Source organism: Mesoplodon bidens (genome assembly GCF_964165515.1).
Source record: "Mesoplodon bidens genome assembly, chromosome: 4".
In the NCBI taxonomy this organism is placed as follows: Eukaryota; Metazoa; Chordata; class Mammalia; order Artiodactyla; family Ziphiidae; genus Mesoplodon; species Mesoplodon bidens.
In genome coordinates, this window is record NC_138160.1 from 159,309,371 (window position 1) to 159,334,977 (window position 25,607).

The window sequence follows — 25,607 nt, forward strand, 5'->3', positions numbered from 1 at the left end:
CCATGGATTTGACATTTCTTCTTTCAGTTCTGTCAACTTTTACCTTGTATATCACGGGACCATGTCATTAAGTACATACAAACTTGGAATTATTATAGCTTCCTAGTAGACTAAGCCATTTATCATTATCTATCTCTAGTAATGCTTTTTTTAAAGTTTACATTTTGGGGATAGTAGTACAAGTACAGCTACACTTTTGATTATTGTTTGCATGATGTTTTTCTTTCCATATTTTTACTTTCTACCTTTCTTATCCTTATATTTAAATTGTGGAGTTTTTTTGAAGTTTTAATCTGATACTCTTTGTATTTGGTCTATTTAAACATTTTTTAAATATATTTTTTAAAATTAATTAATTAATTAAAATTTCGGGGCGGGCTATGTTGGGTCTTTGTTGCTATGTGCAGGCTTTCTCTAGTTGCGGCGAGCAGGGGCTACTCTTCATTGTGGTGCACGGGCTTCTCATTAAGGTGGCTTCTCTTGTTGCAGAGGAAGGGCTCTAGGCACATGGGCTTCAGTAGTTGTGGCTCGGCGGCTTAGTTGCTCCGCGGCATGTGTGATCTTCCCGGCCCAGGGATCGAATCTGTGTCCCCTGCATTGGCAGGAGGATTCTTAACCACTGCACCACCAGGGAAGTCCTTCCCTGGTCTATTTTTTTTTAAATAAATTTATTTATTTTATTTTATTTTATTTATTGTTTCTGGCTGCGTTGGGTCTTCGTTGCTGTGTGCAGGCTTTTCTCTGGCTGTGGCGAGTGGGGGCTACTCTTCGTTGCGGTGCGCGGGTTTCTCATTGCAGTGGCTTCTCTTGTGGAGCATGGGCTCTAGGTACTTGGGCTTCAGCAGTTGTGTCACGCGGGCTCAGTAGCTGTGGCTTGGCACGGGCTCAACTGCTCCACGGCACAGCTGAGGATCCTCCCAGACCAGGGCTCGAACCCGTGTCCTCTGCCTTGGCAGGCGGACTCATAACCACTGCGCCACCAGGGAAGGCCTGAATGCTCTTTTGAAACTAATGTGTCTTTTTTCCTTCTGGCTACTTATGAGATTCACTCTTTGTCTTTGATTTTCAGTCATTTTTCTGTGAATTGCCTGAGTTTGTATTTGTTTTGCTTGGAGGTTCTTGGCGTTTCTTGAAACTTTGGCTTGAGGTCTTTCATAACTTCTGTAAAATTTCAGCTACTATGTTTTTGAATATTGCTTCCACTAACCCCAGGTACCTCTGAATGCGACTGTATTTGGAGGTAAGGCCTTAAAGAAGACATTAAGGTAAAACAAAATCAATAAATGCAGAATCTGTCTTATAGGAGCTCCCAGGAAGGTTCCAAGACAACTACTGTGCATAGTCAAGAATGAGAATGGCACACCGTAGGAGCTCAGTAAATGGTAATTGGACAAGTGATCAAAGGTAGCAAAGAAGTATGGAGGGGGAAGTGTGAAAACTCACTTAGAAAGGTAAAGTTAGGGGCTTCCCTGGTGGCGCAGTGTTTGAGAGTCCGCCTGCCGATGCAAGGAACACGGGTTCATGCCCTGGTCCGGGAAGATCCCACATGCCGCGGAGCGGCTAGGCCCGTGAGCCATGGCCGCTGAGCCTGTGCTCCACAACGGGAGAGGCCACAACAGTGAGAGGCCCGTGTACCGCAAAAAAAAAAAAAAAAAAAAAAAAAAGGTAAAGTTAGATTTGTACTTTAAGAGTTAAAGCAGAATAAATTCTAGATGATTCAATTATCTAGATGTTAAAACTGTATAAATGTGCTAGAAGATAATATAGGTGAATATTTATATAATCGTTGAGTTGGAAAGTTAAAGCTTCACACCAAAGGCAAAAAACATAAAAGCAAAGACTGATAGCTTTGAAAACATCAATTAAATTTTTTTCTTCTATTAAAAACCATCTAAACAAAACTTGAAAGTCAAATAATAAACGATGAGAAGTATTTTCAACATATACAACCAGCAAAGGATTGTTGTTTTTGCTAGCACTCTTACTAACCAATAAGACTTCGCCAGAAACTCAGCAAGGGATAAGGAAAAGCAATTCACAATAAGATAGCCCATACTCACATAATAAAATGTATATGCTTGTCAGTAATGAAATGTCAGTATATGGCAACATTAGTGAGATGCTGTATATTTAAATATCTCATTGATCAAAGATGAAGAACAAATAATACCCAGAGTTGGTGACATTACAGGGAAGTGGATATTCCCACATTGCTGGTGAAGTGGTAAACTGTTTCAACCTTTTCAGAAAGCATTTGGGCAGTGTGGATCTAACAGCTTAAATCTTTGCTTTTTTTTTTTTTTTTTTTTATTTGCGGTATGCGGGCCTCTCACTGTTGTGGCCTCTCCCGTTGCGGAGCACAGGCTCCGGACGCGCAGGCTCAGCGGCCATGGCTCACGGGCCCAGCCGCTCCGCGGCATGTGGGATCTTCCCGGACCGGGGCACGAACCCGTGTCCCCTGCATCGGCAGGTGGACTCTCAACCACTGCGCCACCAGGGAAGCCCGCATATTTTTTTGACCTAACAATTCCTCTTCAAGGAATTTATCCTGTGGAAGCAGTTGTGAGATGAGCAAAAACTTCAAGGACCTACATGATAGTGCTGTTAATAATTGAAAGAATTTGCATACAATCAAAATGCTCATGATAGAGGGATGATGAATAAATTAGGGATCATCCAATCAATGGAATAATGTGAAATACTTAGATATGATGATAAAAACATACAGTAGCAATTCAGAAGTTGCTAATAACAGGCTGTGGGACCACGAGGGGCAGTTGCCCTAGAAACCACCACTCACTTAGGGCCACAGGAGTTGAACGGGGTCAAACCCATTCCCCCACCCAGGACCCTCAGGATAATCCCCTCAATGCCTTCAGTCATCTTCCAGACTTTCTCTCATCCCTGACCTGCCCTGTACAGCCCCTCAGCTGACCCAATCCTGTCCATCTTCCCTCTTCTCCCTCCCCTCTTCCCCTCCCCTCCACAAGAAACAAACCAACCCTCTCTCCTCTTCACCCACACACACATACTCACACACCTACACACACCCACACTCACTTACAGGCTTCCCATACACTCACCTTCCCCCCACACTCACACTCACCACCCACAAGCACACACTCACACACACAGTAACCTTCACCACCCCTATATTCACATGCACCCACACTTTCACTGTACCCCCAGCACTCACACTGCACACATCCACACCCACCCTCTCACACCCACACACGTTCACTCTCACACTCATTAATGCTCTACACACTCACCCACATTCGCCCACACCCCTTCACTCACTGACGCTCACACACGCTAATACTCACCCACCCACGTATCCTCACACACACACACGAACACACGCCGTCCATACACACTCTTACACTGACACTTGACACATTCACACTCACACTCACCCATCCACGATCACTCACTCACACTCACTTACACACGCAGACACCCACACCTCCTGTTCTCTCTGAGGTCCGCAAGCCCACCTCTGCCCACGGCTGGCGGGTAGCTGCTCTGAGCCGTCCCTTCCCTCCTGCCTGATGGGACTTGGGCTGCCCCGGAGGACGCGGCGCCCTCTAGGTACCCGAGGTGGAAGATGTTTCCACCCTCACACCGGTGCCTGGGAGCCCAGGGACAGACTTGCAGGTTCCTGGCTCCCACTCCTCCTTGGAGACTCTGCCATCTGACTCTGTCAGAGGCTGCCTCAGGGCTGCCATCGCCAGTCCCCTGGATGCCCCCTAATTCGCAGATGGCTGAGGACACTTGGGGAGACCTGATGCTCCTGGGAGTGACGGACCCACCCAGACCCCAGGCCTTGCAGCTTCACCCCCTCCACCTCCAGTGACCTTTCCGTCCCTCCACCTCAGCCGTTCACCCCGCTGCATACCCTGGACTCTCATCTCAGAAACCGCACCGCCATCGACCCCTCACAAGTCCAAGTGCCCAGCTCCCAGACAGCGCTTCCCGTCCTGCCAGCTCACATAGCCAAGAAGCTCACTGTCCCCATTAACCCAATGGCCTCAGCCTGACCTCACTCTCCTCCTCCCCCCTGCCCCCTCCCTCCTTCCCCAGCTTAGATTTCAGGGCCCATCGTTTACTTCCCCGCCAACACCCTTTGCGGCTTGGCCTCCTCCTCTCCAGCTTGCTTGCCTGGCAAAACCCTAAGCCTGGTGAACCCAACCCTTTGCCTTCTGTGGGCCTGTCCCTGAGCAGCTGATAAATCCCACCACCCAGCTGACAGAGCTCACTTTCAATTCAGTTTTATGATCCGAGCGGTCAGACAGTCCCTCGCTGCCATGCCACCCACTGTGGCTCTCTTGAAGTTTCCTGTCCCGTCCCCCCTGGGTCTCTTTCCTCAAAGCCCTGACTTCTCCCACACTCTCAGCTGATGATCTCAGCTCACTCCGCGGAATAACAGAGGTCTCCGGAGGCAAAACTCACATCACCACCACCGCACCTACCACCTTCCTGCATCTGCCCCACAGAAGCAAACGTCCTCCCCACTACAGCCACCATGCCTCTGGGGCTCTGGATCCCTGCTGCCTTCCTCAGGAGCCTTGTTTATTTGGTTTTCTCTCCCTTCAGCATCACCAACACCTTCTTCTTTAACTGGTCCCCACCAGCATGCAAAATGCCAGTGCAGGGGTCCACATACCTTGGCCCTTGGGCCAATCCTGGCCTGCCAACAGCGTTTGTAAATAAAGTTTTATTGGCACAGCCAGACCCATCTGTTCAGGTACTTCTATGGCTGCTCCTGCACCACAGCAGCAGAGTTGAGAAGTTGTGACAGAGACCTGATGGTCTGTAATGCTGAAAAATTCTATAGTCTGGCCCTTTACAGAATCAGTTTGCCCACCTCTATGCTACAGCATTGGTTTGTGGCTGTGTTTTGGTATTGCACATGAGGGGGCTTTTGGAAATGGGGGGTGGTTTTTGGTTGTCACTCTATTTGAGGGGCTCTGCTGGCCTGTATTGGGAGGAGCCAGGGCTGTTAAACATCTGGTGATGCCCAGAATAGTCCTGGGTCACAAAGAACTCTCAAATGCCAAATACCATTAAAACAAATCAATCCATCCATTAATCAATTGTTGAAACAAAAATCTCATGATACTATACACTCCAAGCTACCCTATTTCTCTACTCACCTTTACAGCCAAACTTGCAGAAAGATTGGCTGCGCACTTTCTGCTTCCTTTCCCCGGTCTCTTTTCAGGACATTTTCATCAGACATCTGTGTCCACCGTTGAAATTGCTCTTGTCAAGCTCGCCAGGGCTTCCCCATTGCTAATCTAATGGCCCGTCCCTGTTCTCATCATAAGAACCTTCCAGCAGTATCTTCGCAGTTCACTTCTCTCTTTGAGAAGCTCCCCTCAGCTCAGGACACCACGCCGGCCTGCTTCTCTGCTGGCTGCTCTTCCTCTCCTGCTCTCAGACCTCGGGGATCCTCAGTGGTCCTGAGCTCCCTCCTTCTCTCCACTTACATCGTCTCTCCAGCTGAGCCCATAAAATCTCGATTTCTATTTCTATTTCAAATCTAGACTGTTCTCCCAGCTCTGGATTCATATGTCCAGCTGCCTAGGCAACTCCTCCTCTTGAGTGTTTCACAGACAGCTCAGCACAAATATATCCCAAACATAAAGTGTAGGCTCTCCCCTAAAACTTGCCCTCTCATCCCAAGTCTACTGGCACCACCAACCACACAGCGGCTCCAGCTGGAAACTTAGGGGTCCTCCTTGATTCCTCCTTTTCTCTCTCCCAATTTATCAGCATATTCTGTTATCTCTGCCCCCAAAACACATCCTCCCTCTGTCCATTTGTGTCTACTGGCCCCGTAGCCCTTGAGTGCAGACCTCCGGCCTTTCTGCCCTGGACCACTGCAGTAGCCCAGCACGTCTGTCCGCTCGGCTCTCCCCAACCTCAGGTCATTGTCCAGAGCCCTCTTCAAAGACTGACTGAACACCTACCATGTGCCGGGTGCCGGGGCTAAAAAGTGAATGAGATAAACTGTCTCTGCTTCCACTCACCTCTGATAGGGTGAGGGAGAGACAGTAAACCGACAGAATGTGATCAATGCTATGGAGAAAGATAAACAAAACTCTGCATAGCATGGTCATGAAGAGTACTCTGAGTAAATGACATTCAAGCTGAAACTTTGAGGTGGCAAAGCCTTGTGGGCCTCCTGTAAGGAGCTTTGGGCTTCATACGAAAATCTTTGAAGGATTTTAAACAGAGGAATTATATAATCTGGTTTAAGTCTTAAGAAAATCCCTCCAGCTGCTCCATGGACAATGGATCCGGGTCGGGTGAGGTCAGAGGAGGTGGAAAGCACTGATTGGCCAGGCCGTGTGCACAGCTCTCAGCCAAAGCAAGGAGATCAGCCAGCACGATCCACGTGGATGGGGTGGGGTAGGGTGGGGTGGATCGGAGTGGGGTGGGTGGCTCCCCTGAGGAAAACTGAGGTGCTGTTTCCAAAATAAGGGGAAAGGGACTTCCCTGGTGGCACAGTTGTCAAGAATCTGCCTGCCACTGCAGGGGACACGGGTTCAAGCCCTGGTCCTGGAAGATCCCACATGCCACGGAGCAACTAAGCCTGTGCGCCACAACTACCGAGCCTACGCTCTAGAGCCCGCGAACCACAACTACTGAGCCCGCAGGCCACAGCTACTGAAGCCTGCATGCCTAGAGCCCATGCTCCGCAACGAAGAGTAGCCCCCCGCTCGCCACAACTAGAGAAAGCTCACGTGCAACAACGAAGACCCAATGCAGCCAAAAAATAAATAAATTTTTTTTAATTTAAAAAAATAAGGGGAAAGAAGGCTGGGCAGGAAGAAATGTAATAGCTGCCCACTTCGGGGACTCAAGTGGAGTGTTATCAGAGGGAGTATTCTGCAGATGAAGAGCATAAGAAAGTAAAGGGCCTTCTACACCTGGGATATATGGGGGCTCAAGAAAACTTTACTGAATGAAGAGCTAACATAGGTCTAAGATATGAAGGGCTGTGCAGGCCAGGAAAGAGAAGTCTCTCTTCCCTTTTGCTGATTTGGGAGAAGAGTGAAAGAAGAGGCAAGAACTCTCTATTGGGGTTTCTCAAGGATGTAATGCTTATAGAGCTGTGGTCCACGTGGTCCAGTCTGAGAAAATTGCTGTGGGATCAAGACCAGAGTCCAGCAAACAAAAAAAGCAGTGTCAACATAGTACAATTCTTCCACTTGTATCTCTCAGTCACCATCAAAAGGGCTAATTTCCTACGTTCCTCTTCCACCCACAGGTTCTCTGACCCTCTCTTCCAAATTCCTCCTGCGTGCCTCTTGTGCTTCTCCCTACTCTGCGTTTCTCCTGAGAATCTTCCCAAAAAGTGGACAGGAGGGAAGTGGGACAGAGTCAGCAGGTAGGAGGCAAGAAAGGTTCAGAACACAGTCACAGAGGGGTCATGGTCCCTGGGCATGGCCCAACCTTCCCCAGGCTTGTCTTCCTCACCCACCATGTGGTGGTTTAAGTGAAGAAGTATCTGTGGGACGCCTACCAAGAGCTGGACACTGTTCTTAACATCTGGAATAAAAGATGAACTAGACATTTCCCTGGCCCTTGAGAAGCTAACGGTTTACTGAAGGTGATAGAGAAGTAAGCAAACTATCACAGATTAACGCAGCCTGGCGGTGTCGGGGTAAGGGGTGGGATCTGCCAGGGAAGGCTTTCTGGAGGAGTCGTATGGAAACTGTGAGGTTTGAATGGAGAGCAAGTAAGTAGGCGTGATCCAGGCAAAGTGTGTGTGAGTGTATGCACTTGGAGTATGGTGGGGGAACATTCCAGACAGAGAGAGAAGCATGCGTACATGACCCACTCCATTAACCCAGGCATGTGTGAAATGAGCTGACTTTCTCCACAACTTCATTTCTATTTTGAGACCCCATTCCTCTGGGGCTCTCTACCTTTCCGCCAAGGTCATGGCCAAGTTCCAGGGCTTTGTGTCATGCCAAGATGTTGATGGGAGTAGGTGTACAACACAGAGCTAATTCTCAATTCCATCTTTCCATGTGGTAGCCCTAGATTGGTCCTAGAGCATCTACTGTGCACTGGGTCCTTGCACCCTAGTTGCTTTCTGCCCTGTGGCATCTTTCCTTTGAGTATGGAGGGAGGGAGAGGTCCCAGGTAAGGGAGGGAAGTGCCGGGGGTCAGGGAGACTCAGTTAATATTTAAAACGTACAAGCCTTCCACATTTGTAAGGCAGTTTACTCTGGCTAGCGCAGAATAAAGTGAGGTGGCAGGGGTCGTAGGAGTGGAGGAGCCAGAGGGGGGCATGGTCAGGGTGGACCCCACACATCCTCTGTCCATCCATGAAGAAGGGGGTAGCCTGAGCCTGACACGTGTCACTGCTCTCTCCAGCAGAGGTGGGTAGGCTTTTTAAGGCCACCTGGGGTCTCACAATTTCACTCTACCCAGGTCATGCAGTGAGAGGTCTTCTAGGCTGTTTGGGGCCATCATGTATCTATTCGGTTACTGGAGAAACTGAGGGTAACAAGCGCCAATGACTCTGCTGGGGTCACGGAGCCAACAGAGCCCACATGTCACCCCCAACCCAGGGCATGACTTCTTCCCTGGCAGACGAGTGGGGAATGATATACAGCCCTGGAGATGCCCCCCCTTCTGATTTAATCAAACTTCTTAGCATTAGCTGGGCAATTTGCAATTTCTCAGGGAAATCACAGCTCTGGGGAGTGGTTTAACAGGTGAATCAGAGTTTAAGTGTTTTCTATTCTATGTGAAGTAAGAAGGGAAAATAAAAGGGACTATTTAAAAAAAAATTCAAAAGCTATCCTCAAGGTGGAGTATACCATCCTCTCCAAACGGGCTCCTTCTTATACCTTTGGTGGTTTAGTTTGTTTGGTTTTTGGCCGTACTGCACGGCTTGCGGGAGTTCCCCGACCAGGGAGTGAACCCGGGCCACAGCAGTGAAAGCGCCGAATCCTAACCAGCAGACCACCAGGGAACTCCTGGTTTTATTTGTTTGTTATTGGCCTGATGAGCCACCCAGGCTGGAATGAAGCTGCCTCAGGGCCTTTGCAAGTACTGTTCCTTCTGTTTGGCAAACTGCCCTTCCTCTTCTGCACCTGGAGACCATCTGTTCCCCCTTCAAGATGCTCCTCAAGGGTTCCCTCCTCCTGGAAGCCTCCCCCACCTTCTCAGCCTTGATCAGAGCTCCCACGTTCTCCTGAGCTTACCCCAGTCATAGTTCTGGTCACTCTTGTACCATTTGCTTCCATGTCTGTCCCCGCTCCCTGACCATGAGACTGGTGAGGGCAGAGACTGCGATGTGTTAGATAAATTGGCTTACTCACTGGACTCCACTTTGCTCACTCTCTTTAGAAGATCGTCTTGTCTTGCCAGCTCTCTTTTTATGCACACTGTCCAGACCCTTCTTGTATTAGGCAACTACAATAATATTTTTCTTATTATAACAGCAGTATATGTTCCTGATAGAATTTTTTATTTTACATGCGGAGAAGCCAAAGAAAATAAAACCACTCAGTTCACCACCATCATCTCTCTGTCAAGATAACCACTGTTCACACTTTGGCATATTCCTCCCAGCTTTTTTTCTATGTCAATTATTCATGTGTATTTTAATGTTATCAAGTTGTTTATAGATAGGGTCTGTAGCTCTTTTTTTTCCCTTTATAATTTATCAATATTCTCATGTTAAATGTGTTCCAGTGAAACGGAATCACAGGTCTTGAGCTGTAAAGATGGAAAGAGGAGCTCTGACCAGAAGCTGAGAGGATATGTCTCTGGGCGGTCAGGGCTGCCGTGTGCAGAGGCAGGGATAGAGCTATAGCGCTGTCATTGACACACCCCATCCAGCCTCACCCACGGGCCTTCCACTCCACACTCGGCCATCAGTACCATCCATTGCTTCCATGATGCCGGCTAGTTGTGCTGTGATTCTGCCCCTCCTACCCAAAACACGGTTGAGTTTACCGTCTGCAGAGCTTCTCACAAACCCAGACTTCCTGACTGGCTTATTTCACTTAGCATAATGACTCGAGGGTTTCTCTTGATTGCATTTTCTTTGTTTTATTTTATTTTATTTATTTATTTATTTCTATTAATTTGTTTTTATACAGCAAGTTCTTATTAGTTATCCATTTTATACATATTAGTGTATATATGTCAATCCCAATCTCCCAATTGATCACACCACCTCCCCCTCCACCGCTTTCGCCCCTTGGCGTCCATCCGTTTGTTCTCTACAGCTGTGTCTCAATTTCTGCCCTGCAAACCGGTTCATCTGTACCATTTTTCTAGACTCCACATATATGCGTTAATATACAATATTTGTTTTTCTCTTTCTGACAGGCCCTAGATTCATCCACGTCCCTACAAATGACCCAATTTCATTCCTTTTTATGGCTGAGTAATATTCCATTGTATGTATGTACCACATCTTCTTTATCCATTTGTCTGTCAATAAGCATTTAGGTTGCTTCCATGTCCTGGCTACTGTAAATAGTGCTGCAATGAACATTGGGGTGCACATGTCTTTTTGAATTATGGTTTTTTTCTGGGTATATGCCCAGTAGTGGGATTGCTGGGTCATATGGTAATTCTATTTTTAGTTTTTTAAGGAACCTCCATACTGTTCTCCATAGTGGCTGTATCAATTTACATTCCCACCAACAGTGCAAGAGGGTTCCCTTTTCTCCACTTCCTCTCCAGCATTTGTTGTTTGTAGATTTTCTGATGATGCCCATTCTAACTGGTCTGAGGTGATACCTCATTGTAGTTTTGATTTGCATTTCTCTAATAATTAGTGATGTTGAGCAGCTTTTCATGTACTTCTTGGCCATCTGTCTGTCTTCTTTGGAGAGATGTCTATTTAGGTCTTCTGCCCATTTTTGGATTGGGTTGTTTTTTTAATATTGAGCTGCATGAGCTGTTTATATATTTTGGAGATTAATCCTTTGTCCGTTAATTCATCTGCAAGTATTTTCTCCCATTCTGAGGGTTGTCTTTTTGTCTTGTTTGTGGTTTCCTTTGCTCTGCAAAAGCTTTTAAGTTTCAGTAGGTCCCATTTGTTTATTTTTGTTTTTATTTCCATTACTCTAGGAGGTGGATCCATAAAGATCTCGCTGTGATTTATGTCAAAGAGTGTTCTTCCTATGTTTTCCTCTAAGAGTTTTACAGTGTCCAGTCTTACATTTAGGTCTCTAATCCATTTTGAGTTTATTTTTGTGTATGGTGTTAGGGAGTGTTCTAATTTCATTCTTTTACATGTAGGTGTCCAGTTTTCCCAGCACCACTTATTGAAGAGACTGTCTTTTCTCCACTGTATATCCTTGCCTCCTTTGTCATAGATTAGTTGACCATAGGTGCGTGGGTTTATCTCTGGACTTTCTATCTTGTTCCATTGATCTATATCTCTGTTTTTGTGCCAGTACCATATTGTCTTGATTACTGTAGCTTTGTAGTATAGCCTGAAGTCAGGGAGTCTGAGTCCTCCAGCTCCATTTTTTTCCCTCAAGACTGCTTTGGCTATTCGGAGTCTTTTGTGTCTCCATACAAATTTTAAGATTTTTTGTTCTAGTTATGTAAAAAATGCCATTGATAATTTGATAAGGATTGCATTGAATCTGTAGATTGCTTTGAGTAGTATAGTCATTTTCACAATATTGATTCTTCCAATCCAAGAACATGGTATATATCTCCATCTGTTTGTATCATCTGTAATTTCTTTCATCAGTGTCTTATAGTTTTCTGTATACAGGTATTTTGTCTCCCTAGGTAAGTTTATTCCTATGTATTTTATTCTTTTTGTTGCAGTGGTAAATGGGAGTGTATCCTTAATTTCCCTTTCAGATTTTTCATCATTAGTGTATAGGAATGCAAGAGATTTCTGTGCATTAATTTTGTATCCTGCAACTTTACCAAATTCATTGATAGCTCTAGTAGTTTTCTGGTGACATCTTTAGGATTCTCTATGTATAGTATCATGTCATCTGCAAACAGTGACAGTTTTACTTCTTCTTTTCCAATTTGTATCCCTTTTATTTCTTTTTCTTCTCTGATTGCCATGGCTAGGACTTCCACAACTATGTTGAATAATAGTGGTGAGAGTGGACATCCTTGCCTTGCTCCTGATCTTAGAGGAAATGCTTTCAGTTTTTCACCATTGAGAATGATGTTTGCTGTGGGTTTGTCGTATATGGCCTTTATTATGTTGAGGTAGGTTCCCTCTATACCCACTTTCTGGAGAGTTTTTATCATAAATTGGTGTTGAATTTTGTCAAAAGCTTTTTCTGCATCTATTTAGATGATCATATGGTTTTTCTTCTTCAATTTGTTAATATGCTGTATCACATTGATTGATTCGCATATATTGAAGAATCTTTGCATCCCTGGGATAAATCCCACTTGATCATGGTGTATGATCCTTTTATGTGTTGTTGGATTCTGTTTGCTAGTATTTTGTTGAGGATTTTTGCGTCTATATTCATCAGTGATATTGCTCTGTAATTTTCTTTTTTTGTAGTATCTTTGTCTGGTTTTGGTATCAGGGTGATGGTGGCCTCATAGAATGAATATGGGAGTGTTCCTTCCTCTGCAATTTTTTGGAAACCTTTGAGAAGGATGGGTGTTAGCTCTTCTCTAAGTGTTTGATAGAATTCACCTGTGAAGCCATCTGGTCCTGGACTTTTGTTTGCTGGAAGATTTTTAATCACAGTTTCAATTTCATTACTTGTGAGTAGTCTGTTCATATTTTCTATATCTTCCTGGTTCAGTCTTGGAAGGTTATACCTTTCTAAGGATTTGTCCATTTCTTCCAGGTTGTCCATTTTATTGGCATAGAGTTGCTTGTCGTAGTCTCTTAGGATGCTTTGTATTTCTGCGGTGTCTGTTGTAACTTCTCCTTTTTCATTTCTAATTCTATTGATTTGAGTCTTCTCCCTCTTTTTCTTGATGAGTCTGGCTAATGCTTTATCAATTTTGTTTATCTTCTCAAAGAACCAGCTTTTAGTTTTATTGATCTTTGCTATTGTTTTATTTGTTTCTATTTCATTTATTTCTGCTCTGATCTTTATGATTTCTTTCCTTCTACTAACTTTGGGTTTTGTTTGTTCTTCTTTCTCTAGTTCCTTTAGGTATAAGGTTAGATTGTTTATTTGAGATTTTTCTTGTTTCTTGAGGTAGGATTGTATTGCTATAAACTTCCCTCTTAGAACTGCTTTTGCTGCATCCCATAGGTTTAGGATCGTCCTGTTTTCATTGTCATTTGCCTCTAGGTATTTTTTGATTTCCTCTTTGATTTCTTCCTCAAGTGATCTCTTGGTTATTTAGTAATGTATTGTTTAGCCTCCATGTGTTTGTGTTTTTTACGGTTTTTCCCCTGTAATTGATTTCTAGTCTCATAGCATTGTGGTCAGAAAAGATGCTTGATATGATTTCAATTTTCTTAAATTTACTGAGGCTTGATTTGTGACCCAAGATGTGATCTATCCTGGAGAATGTTCTGTGTGCGCACTTGAGGAGAAAGTGTAATCTGCTGTTTTGGGATGGAATGTCCTATAAACATCAATTAAATCTATCTGTTCTATTGTGTCATTTAAAGCTTGTGTTTCCTTAGTAATTTTCTGTTTGGATGATCTTTCCATTGGTGTAAGTGAGGTGTTAAAGTCCCCCACTATTATTGTGTTACTGTAGATTTCCTCTTTTATAGCTGTTAGCAGTTGCCTTATGTATGGAGGTGCTCCTATGTTGGGAGCATATATATTTATAATTGTTATACCTTCTTCTTGGATTAATCCCTTGATCATTATGTAGTGTCCTTCCTTGTCTCTTGTAACATTCTTTAGTTTAAAGTCTATTTTATCTGATATGAGTATTGCTACTCCAGCTTTCTTTTGATTTCCTTTTGCATGGAATATCTTTTTGCATTCCCTCACTTTCAGTCTGTATGTGTCCCTAGGTCTGAAGTGGGTCTCTTGTAGACAGCGTATATATGGGTCCTGTTTTTGTATCCATTCAGCAAGCCTGTGTCCTTTGGTCGGAGCATTTAATCCATTCACGTCTAAGATAATTATCGATATGTATGTTCCTGTTACCATTTTCTTAATTGTTTTGGGTTTGTTTTTGTAGGTCCTTTTCTTCTCTTGTGTTTCCCACTTAGAGAAGTTCCTTTAGCATTTGTTGTAGAGCTGGTTTGGTGGTGCTGAATTCTCTTAGCTTTTGCTTGTCTGTAAAGCTTTTGATTTCTCCATCGAATCTGAATGAGATCCTTGCCAGGTAGAGTAATCTTGGTTGTAGGTTCTTCCCTTTCATCACTTTAAATATGTCATGCCACTGCCTTTTGGCTTGTAGAGTTTCTGCTGAGAAATCAGTTGTTAACCTTATGGGAGTTCCCTTATATGTTATTTGTCATTTTTCCCTCGCTGCTTTCAATAATTTTTCTTTGTCTTTAATTTTTGCCAGTTTGATTACCATGTGTCTTGGTGTGTTTCTCCTTGGGTTTATCCTGTATGGGACTCTCTGCACTTCCTGGACTTGGGTGGCTATTTCCTTTCCCATGTTCTGGAAGTTTTCGACTATAATCTCTTCAAATATTTTCTCAGGTCCTTTCTCTCTCTCTTCTTCTGGAACCCCTATAATGCGAATATTGTTGTGTTTCATGTTGTCTCAGAGGTTTCTTAGGCTGTCTTCATTTCTTTTCATTCTTTTTTCTTTATTCTGTTCTGCAGCAGTGAATTCCACCATTCTGTCTTCCAGGTCACTTATCCATTTTTCTGCCTCAGTTATTCTGCTATTGATTCCTTCTAGTGTATTTTTCATTTCAGTTATTGTATTGTTCATCTCTGTTTGTTTGTTCTTTAATTCTTCTAGGTCTTTGTTAAACATTTCTTGCATCTTCTCGATTTTTGCCTCCATTCTTTTCCCAAGGTCCTGGATTATCTTCACTATCATTATTCTGAATTCTTTTTCTGGAAGGTTGCTTATCTCCACTTCATTCAGTTGTTTTTCTGGGGTTTTACCTTGTTCCTTCATCTGGTACATAGTCCTCTGCCTTTTCGTCTTGTCTATCTTTCTGTGAATGTGGTTTTTGTTCCACAGGCTGCAGGATTGTAGTTCTTCTTGCTTCTGCTGTCTGCCCTCTGGTGGATGAGGCTGTCTAAGAGGCTTGAGCAAGTTTACTGATGGGCTCCTTGTTTTATTTTAATGTGCCTGACACAGGGTTTCATGTGTGGGTTAAGCAGAGCCGGTCAGATCAGTGGCCTGAGGTGGAAACCAGAGTTAGGAACCACGTACCATCCTCCCAGCATTGTGGGGTCTTGGGAAGGAACCTGTCCTGGTCCCAGCCCCAGTCCACCCTCACCGTGTCCCCCACCTCAGTGCCAGCCCAACCCCAGACTCAAATGTAACCTCAGCACAGCCTGTCACCCTAACATGCCCTCCTCAAGCTTACCCAGATCCGCAATGCCGTTCGCAGGAGCCTGGCTTCCCAGGTCATCTGGTGACACCTGAGGATCTGCTGAGGGTGAGGTGTGGCGGGGCAGTAGATCCGTCAGCACTTGGACCGTGACTACCTGTCCAGTAGTTTCTTTCTGCTTTGGTTTTTGCCGCCTCTCACCAAAGCCACTAGAGGACGACAGTGCTCCATCTTCTAGAAAGAAACAGCCGATCTCTCCCAAGGAGGAGCCCAGAAGGCTCCGTTCTCTGGACCTCAGGACTTCTAGGGTCACTGCCTCATGGTGGGTATGAGGAAAACGTGGTCCCAAGGGGATGGAGCCCTCACCCCGCATCACATGCCTATCCTCTCTCCTGACCCCCTGCCCAGGCTACTCCACTGCCCTTGGCCCATTCTTCTGTCCCTTCTGGAGACTGGTCTGTGGGAGGAAGCCTGCCCAGGAGCCGCCAGCCAGGGGAGTCGTGGGAACCTCTGGAGAAAGAGAGGCTGGTTGTAGCAGAAGGAAAATGTCTCTGGGGACCTTTGCCCCACCCATCATGCTGCCCACAGCCTCTGTGCTCACGCCGCACTCTGCTGCAGACCATGCTTGGGCTGATCCTCTCTGCCGGCCAACCACTGTCCACCCTCTGAGGCCCAGCTCTTGGGTGACCTCCCCAGGGAAGCCTTCCCCAGGACTGGCGCCCCTGAGAACAACTCCAGCTGAAACAACACCGGGGGCGGGGACGGGGCTAGACAGCAAGGCTGGGCCAGGAGGGATGGCTCTAGACAGCCTTGGGACCACCTGTTGGGGGACAGGGGCTTGAGGGAGACCTGAATTGCTCAGAATAATGGAGAAGATTCCTGTTTTTGTGGGGATGGGGAAAGCACTGGAAAAGGCAAATCAGCTAGCACTGGAAGCTGGGGTGTGGATGGGAAAAGCCAGAGACATCTCCCTGGGCACCTCCCTGCATTTCTTTCCTGTGGTGGCATTGGACATCTTCTCCCACACCCGCGTCCCCATCCCTCCCTGGTGGGGCAGGTTCCCCTAGGGGACGCCAAGGGGGGCGTGGGCCAGTGCCGAGGCTGCTGCGGGGATGACCAGGCTGCAGGCAGCTCTCCGCTCAGCTCAGCGGGGGGAAGCCTGGCCCTTCCCACGCCCCTCCTGGAATGCAGGGCTGCTCCGGGGAGTTGATCGAAAGTGTGACTTTCCCTCCGGAGTCTGAGGTCAGTCAGCCTCCCAGGCCCGGGCCAGCATTCTTGACAGGGAGCCAGAACAAGCAAGGGGCGAGGGGCCGGGGCCAGCTCAGAGTCCTGGGAGCCCCTGCCATCTGATCGCCCCTCGCTTTCGTTCCTTGTGGGTAGGAGGTGTGCTAATGCTAGATATTCCACACTTGGGGGAGGGAGATGTTGAAATCAAGGTTCTACTATTTGGGAGACCTGTGCTGATCACCTGTAGATGCTGCTAGCCGTGTCACAGGCCCACTCCTTGAGGTAGTACAGGGCCTGGATGGAGGCCCAGGGGACTGTGGGGTGACAGAGGTGGCCCCTGGCCCAGCTGGGACAGGGAGGAGTGGGATGAATGGGGGAGGTGGTGTAGCAGGCCTGCAGTACTGGTAAAAACGGTAACCACCTACTGGGCACTTCCTAAGTGCCAGCCACTTCCTGACACGGAGCGTCCTGAGCAGTCCACCACGGGGCTGACACCCTCTCGCCTCAAAGATGCAGGAACTGAGGCTCAGAGAGGGTCAGTAACTTGCCCCACAGCAGAGGCAGGCCTGGACCCCAGGCTTGTCTGTCTCCCGAGCCCGCGCTCTCATCCCCCTATGCTAGACTCCATCACAGTGGATACCCTGCTGGGAACTGACAAGCCGGAATGCAGCCTCCTCAGGACCTGGGGAGTGAGTGGTTCTACAACCCCACCTAGAGGCAGGGAAGTGAGGTGCAGAGAGGGGGGCCTCCCCATCGCAGCCACACAGACTTCGAGATGAACAGCACCCCCAGAAGGCACCTTGGGCAGACCAAGTGCCCCAGTTTGTTGGGGTCTGAGTGTGGATGTGAACTCTGACCTCTCCGGCTGACTCCTGAGCCGTTCCTCCAGAGTCCTCAGAGGATGGCTGAAGCCTTTCCCTGTCATCGGGGAGAGGCAGGAGGGGAGTCTGAGGCTCTCAATTGAGAGAGAAAGGTTTAGACCTGGGCAGGTCATAGCCAGGAGGGGAGGGGGCTGAGGAAAGGGGACCAGCCTGCCCAAAGCGCTCTGATGCAGCTGCCCCAGGGACTTCTGGAAGCTTCCCCTGGGTACATTTAACAGCCAAGGTTGGGGTTCTGTTCCCATAGCTGGATGCCTGGAAAGTTCACTTTCCACATCCCTGTGTGGGAGCCAAAACCAGCTTCCAAGAGCCAGGAGACTTGAGCCTGAAGGGAGAAGCAAAGATTCTCTGTCCCTGGAATTGGGCTATTAGACGTTATGTAAGTTGAGGACCTGGCTTGACAGCTTTTCTCTCCTTGCCCTTCTAGGTGCTGAGTCTGGTTCTTTCCCTTCCACTTCTCTCCCCTTCCCTCCTCTCCCACCGTTTCTTTTCTTTCTTCTCTTTCCTCTTCCTCCCCCTCCCTACAGTTTACTCACAGAGAAGCCATGATGCCGTGGAAGGAGCCAGACGTGGTTCACAACCTGGGCTCCACAGCTCACAAGCTGTGTGATTCAGGCAGGTCATTGCCTTCTCTGAGCCTCTCTTCCCTTACCTGTAAAATGGGACAATAATACCTACCTGAATGGCTGTTTGTAGGATTAATGTAAACACAAGTGAATATGTTCCAGGCCCATTTGCCCTTGAAATATCACTGGGTTTAGATTCTGGGAAATAATTACAAAAAGAAAGAGGAGAAATCCTTTTGTCTTTGAGAGGCCATGCACAGTGGGATAAAGTTACTTAATTTCTCTTGGTCTTGGTTTTCTCTCCATAAATGGGAGTAATGAGGGGATCTACCTCAAAGAGCTGTCATGAGGATTCAATGGATGTCGTTAGCACATCGTAAGTGGTCATTAAATGATTTGTTTATTATTATTATTATTACTATTACGGATTGTTTGTCCTGCAGGAACCCAGGAAATGAGGGAAAGAGAAGTCTTTATAAATATTTTTTGGCAAAACTCCTCTGAGGCTAGCTGCATCAGGGAGGCTGAGGGTCAGGGCATGGGCTTTGTACACTGAAGCTTTAGACAAGAATATGATGTGCCTGGGAGTATGGCCCAGGCATTGGTAAAAGCCTGAACATCCAGGAGAAAGAAGGATGCTTAAATTACATCACTAAATGATCAAGAGCTTTTATGCCTTGGATTTGATCTGTCCCAGCAGCCTCAGAACTACACTAGTCTGAACATGTCTGTTTTGGGGTCTGCCTTCCCTTTCCAGATTGGTTGATTCTTGAGGGTAAAGGCCATGTCATACCTGATTTTGTATCAGGTGTGGGTGTGTGACAGAGATTGGTTCAGGGATTAAGCTTTTAGATTAAGTTCTGGGCAGACTCTGCCTCTGAGACCTAAGGGAAAGGGTGAAAATGTGCCTCTGAAAGATTTTGCCTCTTTACTCTGGAACAGGCACACCTGGGGTCTAATACTACTTCTACCTTGGAGGGAGCCTGGTTTCCTCCCTGTAAAATGAGGAGACAAATATTGTGGTGAAGATTCGTTGAGAGAATGTGTGAAAATCACGGTTTCTTCTGCTTGACAAATGCTGGTTCATTTCTCTTACCCTATTGTTTCCAAAATTCAATGTCACCTAGCTGGGATGTTCTAACAAGCCAGGAGGAACAGCCCTGGGCAACAACATCTCTTCTCCCTTCCCCTCACTCCTGATACCACTGCAAGGCTCCACCCCAGAAATCTGGGCTCTAAAGCCTGGCCTGGAGGAAGCCCAACCAAACTGGTTAGCCTGGCCTGGTCTCCACTAGAAACTAACAAGCCCTTATCTCCACCATGACTAAATTTGGATCTCAAACGCAGACAATCAGCCTGGGAATTCCTGATGAATTCTAGCAAGGGCCAGCTGTTCCTGTTGGGTTTTGCAGAGTAGGGAGATAATTTTTCCAAACAAGAAGTTTAAGTTAAAAGTAATAACTGGTCATTATAGAAAAATTGGAAAACATGGCAGGAGAAAAGTTACCAATAATGCCATCACCTAGACACAACCCCCATGGACATTTTGCTTCTATTCTTTTGGTCATTCCAATGCATGGTCAGGTTTTAGGGCTACTGGTTGTTGTTGGTGGTTTGTTTTGTTTGTTTTACATCCATCCAATTAAAGTGTATGTGCAGGGTTGTTTTTGAGTTGTTGTTGTTTTTAAAATTTTTATTGGGGTACAGTTGATTTACAATGTTGTGTTAGTTTCAGGTATACAGGGAAGTGAGTCAGTTACACATATACATATATCTACTTTTTTTTTAAAGATTATTTTCCTATGTAGACCATTACAGAGTATTGAGTAGAGTTCCTTGTGCTATACAGCAGGTTATTATTAGTTATCTATTTTATATATGTAAGGTCGGATCTTAACAAATGGCACCGCGAAACAGAGGAAAGCTTCAAGTGAGCTCTATTAGGGGGCGCTCCTGGGCGAGGTTCACTGGTCCGAGAGAAGGGGGCCAGAGAAGTCGCACCCGGGCAAGGAGGGTTGGGCAGGATTTTATAGGGGAAGAAGGGAAAGGGGTGTGCTGAATCTGGGAGGGCGCAGGGTATTCCTTATTTGGTGGTTCTTCGGGTATCGTGGCAATATCTGGTGCCGGTTACATCAGTCTTGGGACCGCCAGTCCCGCCCCTCGAAAGGCGGGAAGGCTGGGCCGGGTGGAAGGTCCCCAGGTCAGTTCCTGGAACTGGGTGGTCCGGAAAGTCTCCAGGTCGGTTTCTGGAACTGGGTGGTCCGGAGAGTTTCTGTCTAATGCAACCTGTGAATCTGATTGCGTTCCCCTGCCTCGGGCCAGTTGGCCTTACATCCCGACATCTTTGGTGTAATGGGGCGGCGTTCTGATCTCTGGCTACTTCATGCTGAATGGGGGCGTCGAAAGGGGAGTCGGGCGACCAGAGGTCTGAGGCTTAGGGGAGACCAGTTGGGGGTTCTGTAGGAAGCAAGGTGTAAGGACCGAGGAGCATTTGGTTTGTGGCCACCCGAGAGACTTCCTCCATGCGCCTGCGAAGGAACCTAAGAAAACAGGGGGCAAACATGAGCAAGATACAGATGAGAATTAAGGGGCCTAAGATTGGTGTTAGCCAGGTATAGAGGGCGGATCGCCACCAATCGGGAATTGGGGAGGCGGACTGTTGGTGTTTGCGTCGGAGCTCTTCTCTTAAGCGATGGAGGGCGTTTACGTTGTCTTCGACGGGTCCTGTTTCATTGATGTAGTAGCAGCGTTCCTCCTGTAGGAAGAGGCAGGTACCTCCGTTGTCGGCCGTCAGGAGATCCAGGGCTCGTCGATTCTGGAGAGCGACTCGGGCTGTGGAGGCGATTTGGCGCTGGAGAGAGGAGATGGAGGCGGCGGAGGCTTCAGTGGCTAGCTGGAGTTTATGTTCTAAGTCGCGGGATGTTGAAACACTATGTGTTGGAGCTCCTCCCACCACCCCCGAGGCCTGCAGCGACCAGGGAGGAGGCGAGAGAGATGCCTGCGACCAGAGGAAGAAAGATAGCTCTTTTCCGTCGGGTGAAGGGCGGCGTGATTAGCGAGGAAAATTCGGCTTGGCTATACAGTGTGAGTTGTGGGACGAGAGTAACAGGGATACATGGGAAGGGGGAGGAAGAATTGATCTCTTTTGTGAGGGAACCATTGCACCACAAAAACATGCCTGGTGGTGCTTCAATTGATGTGTTTACCGTGAGGGATGAGTTGCAGAGAAACCCAGTATCAGCTAGATTTGGGCGGCTGCCGTAGATTTTTTGAATCAAGGAATATGGGGAATAGTAGGTGGAACTCCTGGATGCGGGAGGGGCCCAGGAGGGAGAGAAAGACTTGTGGCCTAGGAGGTCGACCAGCCGGTGGGAGGAAAACACGGTTAGTGGGTGGGCCAGAGTCAGTTTGAGTGTTTGGTCAGTTCGGCTGCTGCTGCTAGGGCCCGAAGGCATGGTTGCCATCCCCGAATGGTTGGGTCTAGCTGTTTGGAGAGGTAAGCCACGGGGTGGTAGGAAGGCCCTACAGGCTGGGCAAGGAGTCCAGTGGCTATTCCGGCCCGTTCATCCACAAAAAGGTGAAAAGGTCGGTTTGGGTTGGGCAGAGAAAGGGGAGGAGAAGATATCAGAGCGTTACGGAGGGTGAGAAAGGCCTGTCGAACGGCGGAAGGAGAGGTGAGGGGTCCTTGAGGGGTTTCTTCAGCAGCGGCTAGATATAAGGGTTTAGTGAGGAGAGCAAAGTTAGGGATCCAGTGTCGGAAAAATCCTATAAGGCCCACAAAGGAGAGAATTTGTTCCGCTGTTTCCGGAGGCTGGAGTTCACGGATAACCCAGGTGCGATCGGCTGTTAGACCTTTTGTGGTAGGGGTAAGGTGGAGCCCCAGGTAGGTTACAGAAGATACAGATAACTGAGCCTTGGCTGGGGAGACCCGTTAACCGCGAGATCCAAGGTAATTGAGGAGATCTGCAGTATGTTGCCTTGAGAGGCTGAGAGATGGGCTACAAAGGAGGAGGTCATCTACATATGGAAGGAGTGGGCTGGGGGTAAGGGAGCAGGAAGTGAGGTCCCGTGCCAGCGCCTGACCGAAGAGGTGAGGACTGTCGCGGAAGCCATGGGGAAGAACTGTCCAGGTGAGCTGACTGGAAGTATGGGTATCTGGATCCGTCCAGGTAAAGGCAAAGAGGAAATAGGAGTCGGGATGTAGGGGGATAGTGAAAAAGGCATCTTGGAGATCCAGAACCATAAAGTGGGTTGTGGATGGGGGGATATGGGAGAGCAAGGTGTATGGGTTTGGTACTACTGGGTGGAGAGAAATTATGGTCTCATTGATTAGTCGGAGGTCCTGGACCAGGCGATAATCCCCAGAGGCCTTGCGGACAGGCAGGATGGGGGTGTTGCAGGGAAAGTCAGTGGGGATAAGGAGTCCCTGGTTTAGGAGTCCGGCGATAATAGGTGGTAGGCCCCTAAGGTGAGTCTCAGAGATGGGAAATTGGGGCCTTGATGGAAATTTGGAGGGGTCCTTTAGGCGGATGAGGACGGGGGAATGGTGTGTTGCTATTATGGGCTTAGAAGTATCCCAAACTTGGGGATTGATTGGGTTCGGTGTGATTGGAAGAGGGGGATAGGAGGGGGAGGGTTCTAGAGACAGGCCGAGAAGAGGAAGCAGGAGTTGGGAGGAGGGGACCTTAGGGTCAAGTCTAACCAGCTGGAGGGAGGCCCCTAAGTGGAAAAGGACATCTCGACCTAGCAAGGGAACTGGGCAGGATGGTATGACTAAGAAGGAATGAGTAAAAGGGAGTCCTTCGATATGACATGGGAGTGGACCGGTCTGGAGTGGGAAGGATGGTTTGCCATCACTACCCATGACCGAGATCTGGGAAGGAGAAACTGGCCCGGAATAAGTAGGCAGGACCGAATAGGCAGCCCCCGTGTCCACCAGAAATGAGATGGACTTACCCGCTACCTGTAGCGTTACCCTGGGCTCGGCGAGGGTGATGGGCGTCTTCGAGTCCGGGCGCCATCAGTCGTCAGCCAATCCCAGCAGTTCGAGTGGTAATGCTGTGGGGTCGGCCTGCCCCCCGCGTGGAGACGCTGAGGGCGGGCCAGTCGTAGGGCAGTCGCTCTTCCAGCGGCCCGTTAGCCCGCAGCTGGGACAGGGCTTAGAAGGAGGTCGGGGATTGGGACATGGGCGAGCCCAGTGGCCTTCTTTTCCGCATTTGAAGCAGGCCCCCGGCGGGGTTGCCTTTTGCGGACCCCGTGGATGCTGTGATCCATGGGAGATGGCCGGCCTTAGGGCGGCTACAAGAGCTTGGGTTTGGAGGGCCACCTTCTAGTGCATCCGAGCCTGTCGGCTGGATTCTGCCAAATCCTCACAGCCATTGTAGACTTTAAAGGCCATCTTTACCAGATCTCGAATAGGGGTTTGAGAGCCGTCTTCTGCCCGTTTTAATTTCTTTCGGATGTCCGGGGCTGATTGGGTGATAAAATGGGTGGCTAGGACGGCTGGGTGTCGGGATCCAGCCGGGTGTAGAGAGTTAAGGCCTCTGTAAGGCGATTGAGAAAGATAGCTGGATTTTCGTTAGGTTCTTGGGTTATCTCTTTTAGTTTTTCAAAATTGACTACCTTATGAGCGGCAGCTTGCATGCCAGCCAGGAGGCATTGGATCATGAGGTCGCGTTTACGACGGCCATTTGGGCCATCCTGATAAGTCCAGCCTGGATCGGTGCCAGGTTCGGCAGTCGCTCCGACAGGCATGGAGTTGTCAGTAAGGTGAACCTGATCTGCATGGTTTCGGGCAGCAGTTTGAATTCTTTCCCTCTCGTCAGGGGTCACAGTAGAAGATAGGATCACAAAGATATCGTGCCAGGTTAGATCGTAAGCTTGAGAGAGGTAGCGAACTTCTTTGATGTAGCTGGAAGAGTCGGCAGAAAAGGAGCCGAATCGCTTTTCTATTTGAGAGAGATCTTGGAGGGAAAAGGGACCATGAACTCTGACTAATCCTTCCGCTCCTGCCACCTCCCTCAGAGGGCAGGGGAGATTTGGATCTTGGGTGTCGTGAGAGCGTGTATGTGCACGAATTGGCGAGGCAAGGGGCGTGGCAGGAGAAACCGTTGAGGGAGGCGGGAAGCGGTTGGATGGGCGGAGAGGGTTCGGGAGGAGGAGGGACCGCTTCAGGGTAGGGTGGAGGTTGGAGAGGAGCTCTGGAGCGGGGAGAGGCGAGAGATTCGGGTGGGTCGGCTAGTGGAGAGGGGTCATCGTCAAAGGAAATGAGGGGCTTGGATGTAGGAGATGTCTGTCTGGCAAGAAGGATCTGGGAAGTGGAACAATCGCCGCAGAGGGAGGGGCGGGAGGGTAAATACCAGAAGGCCTGAACGTAGGGGACCTCGGACCATTTGCCCGTCCTGCGGCAGTAATTACCTAGATCATGGAGGATGTTAAAATCGAAAGTCCCTTCAGGAGGCCATTTGGATTGATTGTCTAGAGGATATTGTGGCCAGGCCACGGTGGAATAGAAAATAAGCCGTCGGCGACGGAGATCTTGGGAGAAACCGAGGGCTGTAAAATTGGCTAGGAGACACCCCGGGGGCGTCTTAGAATCTGGTTTCGATTGTGAGGTTCCCATGACCCCCAGTCTGTCCCTGAGTGAATGGAGAGGGAGAGAGGCGTCCCTGGTCTCAGTCTCCAATTCACGGCAGGTCGGAGGGCGGTCAGGCGATTGGGACGTCTCCACAGTCGCCCGAGGCCCGGAGAGAGGACGGAGGAGTCCCTGACGCGGCCGCGATTAGGGACAGGGAGTCCAGTGGGTAGGGACTCTGGGGTTCGGAGGGAACAAGGGAGGGGGACTTACCCCGTTTTCTGCCGGATCGGGTGGAAGAGTAGAGGTTCCCTAGTTGTCTCCTGGGGGAGGGGAGGAGCGGCCCGCGGGGCTTGGTACCCCTCCCGGGTTTCGGCACCAAATGTAAGGTCGGATCTTAACAAACGGCATCAGGAAACAGAGGAAAGCTTCAAGTGAGCTTTATTAGGGGGCGCTCCTGGGCGAGGTTCACTGGTCCGAGAGAAGGGGGCCAGAGAAGTCGCACCCGGGCGAGGAGGGTTGGGCAGGATTTTATAGGGGAAGAAGGGAAAGGGGTGTGCTGAATCTGGGAGGGCGCAGGGTATTCCTTATTTGGTGGTCTCTTCGGGTATCGTGGCAATATCTGGTGCCGGTTACATCAGTCTTGGGACCGCCAGTCCCGCCCCTCGAAAGGCGGGAAGGCTGGGCCGGGTGGAAGGTCCCCAGGTCAGTTCCTGGAACTGGGTGGTCCGGAATGTCTCCAGGTCAGTTCCTGGAACTGGGTGGTCCGGAATGTCTCCAGGTCAGTTTCTGGAACTGGGTGGTCCGGAGAGTTTTGGTCTGATGCCACCTGTGAATCTGATTGAGTTCCCCTGCCTCGGGCCAGTTGGCCTTACAATTTGTAGCCCCGTTTTTTAGACTCCACATGTAAGTGATATCATATGATATTTGTCTTT

General features: G+C 48.3%; 1 long non-coding RNA gene across 1 annotated transcript; it reads right to left on the minus strand.

The window, feature by feature from the left end:
• Positions 1-20,243: 20,243 nt before the first annotated feature.
• On the minus strand, positions 20,244-25,485 carry LOC308616606. Its single transcript, XR_014015727.1, has 3 exons — positions 24,946-25,485; positions 23,055-23,189; positions 20,244-20,638 (listed from the first exon to the last, which is right to left on the minus strand). It is a non-coding gene; the product is annotated as an uncharacterized lncRNA (long non-coding RNA).
• Between the last annotated feature and the right edge of the window lie 122 nt (positions 25,486-25,607).